Below are 10,103 nucleotides of genomic sequence, written 5' to 3' on the forward strand. Positions count from 1 at the left end.
CTCGACCAATCAGAAGCCAGGAGCGGTCCTATACTACTGCCACCAACTACTTTTGTTAAATTTACCACATTTGTGGGCTACAAAGGCCCATATATTACACATCGCCATATTACACATTACATATGCATTTCTCATTCTTCTTTTGATCCTTAGTGGAAACGTGCCTAAACAAAGACCTCTATGTGTCTGGTCATAAGGGTAAACAAAGGCCTCTATTGTCTGGTCATTAGTCTAAACAAAGGCCTCTATGTGTCTGGTCATTAGTTTAAACAAAGGCCTCTATGTGTCTGATCATTAGTCTAAACAAAGGCCTCTATGTGTCTGGTCATTAGTCTAAACAAAGGCCTCTATGTGTCTGGTCATTAGTCTAAACAAAGGCCTCTATGTGTCTGGTCATTAGTCTAAACAAAGGCCTCTATGTGTCTGGTCATTAGTCTAAACAAAGGCCTATATGTGTCTGGTCATTACTCTAAACAAAGGCCTCTATGTGTCTGGTCATTAGTCTAAACAAGGGCCTCTATGTGTCTGGTCATTAGTCTAAACAAAGGCCTCTATGTGTATGGTCATTAGTCTAAACAAAGGCCTCTATGTGTCTGGTCATTAGTCTAAACAAAGGCCTCTATGTGTCTGGTCATTAGTCTAAACAAAGGCCTCTATGTGTCTGGTCATTAGTCTAAACAAAGGCCTCTATGTGTCTGGTGATTAGTGTAAACCAAGCCCTCTATGTGTCTGGTCATTAGTCTAAACAAAGGCCTCTATGTGTCTGGTCATTAGTCTAAACAAAGACCTATATGTGTCTGGTCATTAGTCTAAACAAAGGCCTCTATGTGTCTGGTCATTAGTCTAAACAAAGGCCTCTATGTGTCTGGTCATTAGTCTAAACAAAGGCCTCTATGTGTCTGGTCATTAGTCTAAACAAAGGCCTCTATGTGTCTGGTCATTAGTCTAAACAAAGGCCTATATGTGTCTGGTCATTAGTCGAAACCAAGGCCTCTATGTGTCTGGTCATTAGTCGAAACCAAGCCCTCTATGTGTCTGGTCATTAGTCTAAACAAAGGCCTCTATGTGTCTGGTCATTAGTGTAAACAAAGGCCTCTATGTGTCTGGTCATTAGTCTAAACAAAGGCCTCTATGTGTCTGGTCATTAGTCTAAACAAAGGCCTCTATGTGTATGGTCATTAGTCTAAACAAAGGCCTCTATGTGTCTGGTCATTAGTCTAAACAAAGGCCTCTATGTGTCTGGTCATTAGTCTAAACAAAGGCCTCTATGTGTCTGGTCATTAGTCTAAACAAAGGCCTCTATGTGTCTGGTGATTAGTCTAAACAAAGGCCTCTATGTGTCTGGTCATTAGTCGAAACAAAGGCCTATATGTGTCTGGTCATTAGTCTAAACAAAGGCCTCTATGTGTCTGGTCATTAGTGTAAACAAAGGCCTCTATGTGTCTGGTCATTAGTCTAAACAGACCATTCCAATATTTCCTTGTCTATTTTGATAATCAAACTGTACAAGAAACAAGTATATGCCCATCATATTCCATGTGTTTGTCAGGTCTATCTGAGTGAAAATACATTCACCCCTTGCTTTAAATGATAAACATTGCTGTTTAAAACTGTTATTTCCAAGTGTGTCATTGCCACAGAATTTTTAACTCTGGGTATTGCTCTCATGGCACCCACTGTGAATAAAAGCCTGATTTATCATACAGACGAGAATCACACACATGTTCTGGATACAAGAACAATTCCCTTGACTTCCCTGACTGACTGACTGACAAATGACTAGTGGAGGAGTGAGTGAGTGAGTGAGTTGGGTTTTACGCTGCTTTTAACAGTATTCCAGTTATATCACGGCGTGTCAGCTTCATGTGGGAGGAAAGCCCGAAGTGATGCAGGTCTCAGACGTTTACCACTACGGTGAAACCCACGAGCACGGGTATGGTGCTGACAAACCTAGAAACATAATCGGGGCGAACCGGGATTCGAACCCACAATCATAGGTTTCTGGCGTGCCCAAGGGACGCAACTCTGCACAGTGAATCGCAGCGCCTTAGACAACTGGGCTACCCGTGCCCCCCGACTAGTGGAGGAAGTATCAATACCTATGACATAAATTAACACTCATGGGGTGGCAAGGTGAGCTTATTAAATGAGGACAGTATTGAAGTTCATATCAAATGCAGAGGATGATATAAATATTCAGCCATGATTAGCTTTAATTAAAAACTATTATGACAGATGATGAATACACAATTGCAGTAATTCAATGAGTATTTTATATAAACCGGGACCAGTTGAAATTTGTTAATTCGATCCGAAACGTCTTGGTTGCCCTGAAATTGACAGTTGAAGATGGTTAGTTCAAATTTTATGTTGTGTCGGTATTGTAGCAATATTCCCTGAATACGTTCAAATAAAAGTAAATACGAATGTGTGTGGGAAGAACACGTGTGACATTCAAGTACTTCTGGAAAGAGCTGTCCAGCTGCATGGTGATCGCAGACAGTAATCCAACTTTATGTTACCTATTTCAATATATTTGCTACATCTGATTAGTTTTTTCAATGGCAGCTGACTAATGGGAATACTTACCTTGAGTGTAGACATTGCTGTCACTGTGCAGCCACAGCTGTGAACAGACACTGACCACTTTACTTCCGGTGCCGGCAAGTGCTCTTGGCGCCTCCTATTGCGGCACGAGCAGTGAAGAGTTTTTCCGTCTCATTCAGCCAGTCGAGTATCTCACCACAGAACTGCATGCCCAACTACTCTTTCTAAAACTTAATATAGATTATCTAATGAAGGTATGTACATGAACTGTAACATTCAACTGAATGAAAAAAATGATTCTATGCATGTTGCGTCGTTATTCACGGGAGTAAAGTAACATTATTGTTAAAGTCTCCTTGTCTGTCGTTAATTCTCTTTCACTTCTGTATTAATTAAAATTACATACTGCCACTCTTTGAATGTTGACTGTAACGGTTACAGTTAAAACGGCACCTCAGAAAACCTCACCAAGCGAAAACGGCTACTTTATTGCATCTTATTTTATTTTTTTTACCTTGTTACTTAAAAAATGAAATTAAACTTACATTGTCACTTGCAAACACAAATAATTGTGAAATGTTAACATGAGACAAGACCACTACAGTGAGTGGGTTTAATGCCGCATTTAGCAGTATTCCAGTTATATCGTGACATGTCAGCTTAATGTGGGAGGAAAGCCCGAAGTGATGCAGGTCTCAGACGTTTACCACTTCGGTGAAACCCACGAGCAAGGGTATGGTGCTGACAAACCAAGAAACATAATGGGGGCAAACCGTCAACCACTAGAGACAAGGTGGATTCAGGAGGGCTGACTCAGGGCCGATGTGAGGAAGTCCTCCACATCTCGTCAGGACGACATCTTCCACGTGTGGCAGAGGCATAAAGATGAAGGTTGCTGACACAATGCTCTGTGGATCTTTGAAAGATTCAAGATGACAATATTCTACTGTGAGCAACTGTGGAAGACAAGACAATGTGCATGAAGCATATATACTACCACATAAATCATTCTTGAAAATAAAGGCGTTGTTTTTGCCCGAGAAATAGCAGCCATTTTCACCAAATGAAGTGTCGTTTTCACCCGAGAAATCAGTGAGGTTTTGCTGAGGTGCTGTTTTAGCCTACACCCCTGAACACACTTGCTTGATAATGGTCTTAGAATTTACACTGAAATGTCGCTCCTGATTGTAATAAAGAAGTTGTTCATCCATCTTATCCTTACTTAGTACTCCAACTAGATGCCTCTAAAAGAAGTAACACTTTGTATGTTGGCTTCAGTGAATATGTGATATCTTCTATATTGAAACCCGTCACCTCTACAATGTTGGAGCGCGCTTGGAGACATAATTAAACATGCACTTCGTCATGATGTTTATTAACTTGCTAAGTAACTAATATACCAAAGTGTATGGATGGTAGAGATTGATGAATCGTGTGTAATACATGAATAAGGACACATTAAGATCAGTAGTATCATGATATAACATTTTTCAGTTTTCAAATCATAATTAGATCCACAGCAAAGGCTCTAATAAGTTATCATTTTGCAACATTGACACAAAATTTTATACAATTATAATTAAGTAGTACATATTTATCAAGGAAAAATGCAGATACAAAATATTAGTAGTTTCAGTTATAGTGAGTGAGTGAGTGAGTGAGTTGGGTTTAACGCCGCTTTTAACAGTATTCCAGTTATATCATGGCGTGTCAGCTTCATGTAGGAGGAAAGCCCGAAGTGATGCAGGTCTGAGACGTTTACCACTCCGTGAAACCCACGAGCACGGGTATGGTGCTGACAAACCTAGAAACATAATCGGGGCGAACCGGGATTCGAACCCCCAATCATAGGTTTCTGGCGTGCCCAAGGGAATGCAACTCTGCACAGCGAATCGCGGCGCCTTAGACGACTGAGCCACCCATGCCCCCAGTTTCAGTTATAGCTTTTAAGACAGATGCTAGCCTAACATGCCTAAGGTAACGAGAACACATCTCCCAGACATAATATCCAATAAGACAAAAGATATGTGTACATAGATTGCCTTGAACTAAGTAAATCACCTATATCATGCATATTAGAATAACATTCAACAAATACTTCAATTTTTCATAAAGGATTAGCCAATCGACAAGCACCCAGAAGATATGTCAACAAGATTAGTGCCTGTCAAACAGGATTAACAGGATAAGTTTTTCCCCTCTGTCTAACCATTCATTAATCATTGGGCACACTCCATTGTGTATCAACCAATCCTATTCCTTTTTATTGTTCTAACTTCTAACAAATAATGCTGTGAGTAAATCTAGTATCACTATCACCCATGTTTTGTTCTACTATTGGGCCCCCAGGTAACCCCTTGAGAATTCAGGAGGGGGCTCTTCCATACCCACACCACCTGATTGATGAACCCAGTCTAGCACAGAGCACCTAATTACTTGTATGTCTCTAACTAGTAAATTCATTCGTCACCACTCGCCCCTTTTCGTAACCTGTAAGAAGACTCGTCCCCCTATCGATGAATGTTATGTGCGAAAATACGACAAACGAATCAGAATGCGCGTATGATTTCAAGTTCTTTGTCAAAGAATCCCTCAGAAATAATTTTTGAATTTACATATGTCTTGCATCTAAAAATATTATGTGTTCAATAATACTGTATAATTCCACATGTCCCGATGTGCTTTAAACTGCATCTGAAATAATGTGGGAAATCTTTGGAAAATGTGTGAACCATTACGCAACGACTTGACAATTGTTTTAGGTATGCCTGTTTGCGCTAAGACGGAACCCGGTTTCAAAAATGGCCACGAGAGGGGCACGAGTCGCTATTCGGCTTGTCCCGGAATAACACGAGTTGGTCACGAATGTGGTAAATTCGGTGAAGTGGGCCAATACCGGTGAGAAGAGGGGTACGTCATTGCACAATGGTTCAGCAAAGTGACTCTCAGCAATTGTTAAAACAAGTTTAAACTACAAAGTTTTTAATCAGTGTTTAGTGGGGCCTATACCAGACGTTTGAATCTGTAAATTATCCTTGTCTCCCACAGATATTCATGGGAATGAAACAGCAGACAGACTGGCAAAGCTAGCTCTGGACAAGGCAGAGATACACCCTATTGCTTTCAGCAAACTGGAGGAAATGCAAAATCAAAGCAGAAATGACAAGCCCAATGGCACGCAAGTGAAGGTTGCAGATGGCTAAACAAAATACAAAATTCAAACTCAAATTGGAAAAAAGCTACACTCCTACTGATCTGTAAAGATGGCCAGCTCCTCAACCGTATCTTTACAGAGCAGCCAAAGTAATTACATCCATTTCTAAACAGACAAATTTGTATCAGTTAGAAAATAGAAACCATATCAAAATAAAAGCAGAAAGATGGTCTAACAAACTGTTCAACAGTTCAACCACATGAAACAGGCATATTGTGTTTGAACAATTATATTATATTTTGTCAACATAATTATGATCTCAGAAGGGCATTACTGCCATCAATCATCTAAACTGGGATGTGACTTTCAGTGCATGTCGTTATTTATTGTGATTATTTATTCTGAACTTTATTTTGTCATGGTCACTGAACAAATGCCTTGTGGGGGCACCTCTATTGTGCTGACATGTCTTGTGTGAGAGGTTAACATGCACATTATATACAGATGATGTGAAAACCTTTCATTTTACTTTCTTTATTATGCCTGTTTGGCATTATTTTTTTTAACGTTTAAAAATCTATACTGCCTCAACATTTCATGCAACACAAGTGCATTTGTTTTCCATCCACTATGTGGTTGTTCAAAGTACACTTATTACCCCGTTCAATGGATCAGTGTGCACTTAACAATCATTCTCAGCTCCCTGGGGAGTATACAACCCAAACTGCTTCGAGGCACTAGAAGGTTAACCGTCACATTGACATCTCATCCTACCGGGTACCCATTCACAGCCTAGCTGCTGAACAAAGTCGTCCAACTACTCCCCACAACCGGTATAGCTTAACTTGACATGATTTGTGACCTGTGCACTGTGCACAGGACCACATGCCACCAGCTCATGCATTCTGATACAGATATGATAAATGATCAATAATTCTTATATTAAAAAAACTTGACACCTACTTCACATACTCTGAGTATCATGTTTTACTTAGTGGGTCAGTCAACTGCTTGGTGGTCAATCAGAGTGTAAGCCCAGGTGTCCTCTGGGTTGGCTAGTTTTTAATCTCTGTGTCCCACATTTGTTTTCACCCTGCACTTGGCATGGATACTTCGCTGTGCACTGGACTGCAAGAAAGGATATACTTATATAAAGGTTAGTAGTTCAAGTTATAATTTTATTTTATGCCAGTATAATTATGCAAATCACTTTAGTTTAATAAATGTCTATATAGATCCTTTATTATATTTAAACATGTCACATTTACTAGTATTAGGGTGTGCATGGTGAGTGTATGTATACTAGATATATTTCATTTCACTATATGTGTATCTGTGTTAATCTAGGACATTTGTGATTTCAGTAACTTGTATTTTGTATTAATAATTTGATAATAGTTTACATGTTATGTTCATGTGTGTAGATAAACATACCTTCATGATGTATTTTATATCATGAACAGGTTTTCACGAGGGTTTTGTCATATTGACGAGGGATTGTGACCACCCAAATACACCCCAGTGGGATTCACCGGGTATATATATATATATTGCTTGCATTGTAACATAACATTATATCTATTGTACCATATTTATATTGAATGTAAATCCATTAAACTTACATATCTAAGCTTATAATTGTGAGTGAGTGAGTGAGTGAGTGAGTGAGTGAGTGAGTGAGTGAGTGAGTGAGTGAGTGAGTATGGTTTTACACCGCTTTTAGCAATATTCCAGCAATATCACGGCGGGGGACACCAGAAATGGGCTTCACACATTGTACCCATGTCGGGAATCAAACCTGGGTCTTCGGCGTGACGAGCGAACGCTTTAACCACTAGGCTACCCGACCGCCCCTTATAATTGTGAAATGTTATAAATGATATAGTGTAGTAGATTATTATTTAATCTGCTTCGGTTTTGATGTACTAGATATAATTGTATGTTTATTATTGTATTCATTGTTCCAGGGTGTCGGTTTATCACGACAGACAATAAATAATCAGACCTCACACCCTAGCCTGTGTCATTATGTTATCTGGGACACATATGCACATATTAATGGCTACAACAGTTGTAACATACTAAAAGTTGTCAATACTGGGGCTTGATTGATATGTTGATAGGTAACGCAATTGACATAGATATTGATTCAATAGTGGCAGGTAATATCAATATAGATTCATTACCTTAGTATCCTTAAATGACTAGAATATTTGCAGGCAACTTTTAGTCTTCAACAAATTATCATTGAACCCACAAGGTTTACTCAGCACCCCCGAACATTTAACTAGTATTATACTCTTCAGGAGCTCTTGACCCTGTGACTGGTGACCATTGTCTCGTACATGTTAATCTGAGTAGCTCTAAACCCCTTGACATAAGTTATAAAAGAAAGATGTATTATTAGTTTCCTTGACAAGGTGAAATTAATGTGGTATTTGTGTAAGTATAACTGTATGCTCACCCTACTGAAGGTGCCTGATACACCAACAATGTCCTCAGCTACAATTACCTTAAGTCATTGGAGTGAACATTGCTTAAAGTAACATGCACCAGAACCTAAGAGGTAACATAAGCTTCATGGAGTGAGTGAGTGAGTGAGTGAGTGAGTGAGTGAGTGAGTGAGTGAGTGAGTGAGTGCATGGTTTAATGTGACTTTTGACATTAACATTATGGCAGAAGACACCAGAAATGGGCTTCACACATTTCACACATAATACTCATTTCGGGAATTGAACCCGTACCTAGAATGACAAGTGGACACTTTAACCCTGAGGCTACCAGGAGACCCTGAGGCTGACTACAACTATTTACATTATGAAGACAACCACATCAGATCCAAGTTCAACTTATAACTTTATCAGTGACATAAACTGTTGGACAAAACAAAGAGTGCACATGAAATCATATACCAAATGCAGCACCAGTGCATTGTTGTCCTCCATGACAGTTGCAGGGTTTTAATAAAACCAAATGAAAGGTACCCAGAAAGGCGTACCTTGCTTTCTGTGACTATCCAATCATCCCAGTGTGCCTGCTGTATATCAGGCCCATAGAACCCATGTTGTCAGCCCACTGTAGCCAGGTGGTCGGGATGTGTGAGCTGGCTCACTGTGTGTCACTTTACCCAGTACACAGTGCTGACCTATACTGCTGGATACCTCTATTGGTCATTGCTCTTATTCACAGACCACTGTCATATAGCGGGAATATTGCTGAGAACGGCATTAAACAACAAACAAACAAACCAACCAACCAACCAACCAAACCAACAAACAAACCAACAAACAAACCAAAGCAAAACCCCCCAAAAACAAAATAGATAATTTAGTCTCAATATGAACTGTGGAATAACTGTGTTAAAGCCCTGGCAGGTTTACTAACAGTGCAACATTGTTTCCCCAATGGCAAGGGAGGAGGCTAGAGGAGGCTAGGGGAGGGGAGGGGAGGGGAGGGAAGGTGGGGGTTGTTGTGGGAAGGAAAGGAACATGCATAATTTATCTCTCTTCAATACGTCATTGACAATGGCCCCAATCCCACAGGTGAGCTGCCTCCTTTAAATCATTGCATCTTACATGCAGGCATAATATGACATTGACACTGACATTGAACACGAAGACAAATGACAGTAGTTGGATCCATGATGGTATTTTAAATATTTAAAAAATCCACAATATTATTTTTGATGATTGATGGTGAAATATGAATTTTTTGTATATCTTTGTAATGACGTGCCAATGCAGTCGACTTCTTTTCCGTCACTGTGGACGACATTCTGAATAAATGATTGTGACATGCCGACTACACCGTTGTTTATTAGGCGTGGCAGACAGAGTTAACAGAAACTGAAGCTCTCTCGTGTGACGGAGCACTTATGGATTTTCTGTTGCTGCAAAGACAATTTACCTTTGCACGTGCTGCTCAATGCTACCTAAATATAACCTACCTACACAATGTGAAAAGAACTCTTCATATTCCTCTCTGGGATAATAAGCAATGGGCGACTTGACGTGACAGGCGCAAGGGAGCAATGGCTGCATGGAAGGAGTACAATTCTGAATGGAAGGAAATGAACGCAATAGGACGTTGGCAGCGTTATGATGACCCCTAAACAGACAACTAGATATATCTTAGGAAAAACGACAAGGACCCAGACCAATCTAAATAGCACGCAAGCTAGTAGTAAAGCTGTTTTGTGAAATTTTGTGAAAGGAATTCTCCCAGATATGGAGTATCCGTGGGCCGTCGTTGATAAAAACGAGTTCCGAAAAAAGGAAAATGATCGTTCCCCATTTTTGGATTGTTAGTAGTGTATGGAACATTTTGTTGAATTATTCAGCCGCTGTTATTTGCCCAAACTGTCTATATTCGCTACGCGGCACTGTGCGAAAATTTGCACTAT

General features: G+C 39.9%; 1 protein-coding gene across 1 annotated transcript in view; it reads right to left on the minus strand.

Annotated features, from left to right (window-relative positions):
- The window catches only part of LOC124117280, a 40,028-nt gene extending 37,006 nt beyond the window's left edge, over positions 1-3,022 (minus strand). Inside the window, exon 1 of the mRNA XM_048380413.1 lies at positions 2,590-3,022. The gene's annotated coding sequence lies outside the window, so the exon portion shown is untranslated. The remainder of the gene's footprint in view (positions 1-2,589) is intronic.
- Positions 3,023-10,103: the final 7,081 nt, after the last annotated feature.

The sequence above is a fragment of the Haliotis rufescens genome, unplaced genomic scaffold, assembly GCF_023055435.1.
Source record: "Haliotis rufescens isolate VD_foot unplaced genomic scaffold, xgHalRufe1.0.p SCAF_30, whole genome shotgun sequence".
Taxonomy (NCBI): Eukaryota; Metazoa; Mollusca; class Gastropoda; order Lepetellida; family Haliotidae; genus Haliotis; species Haliotis rufescens.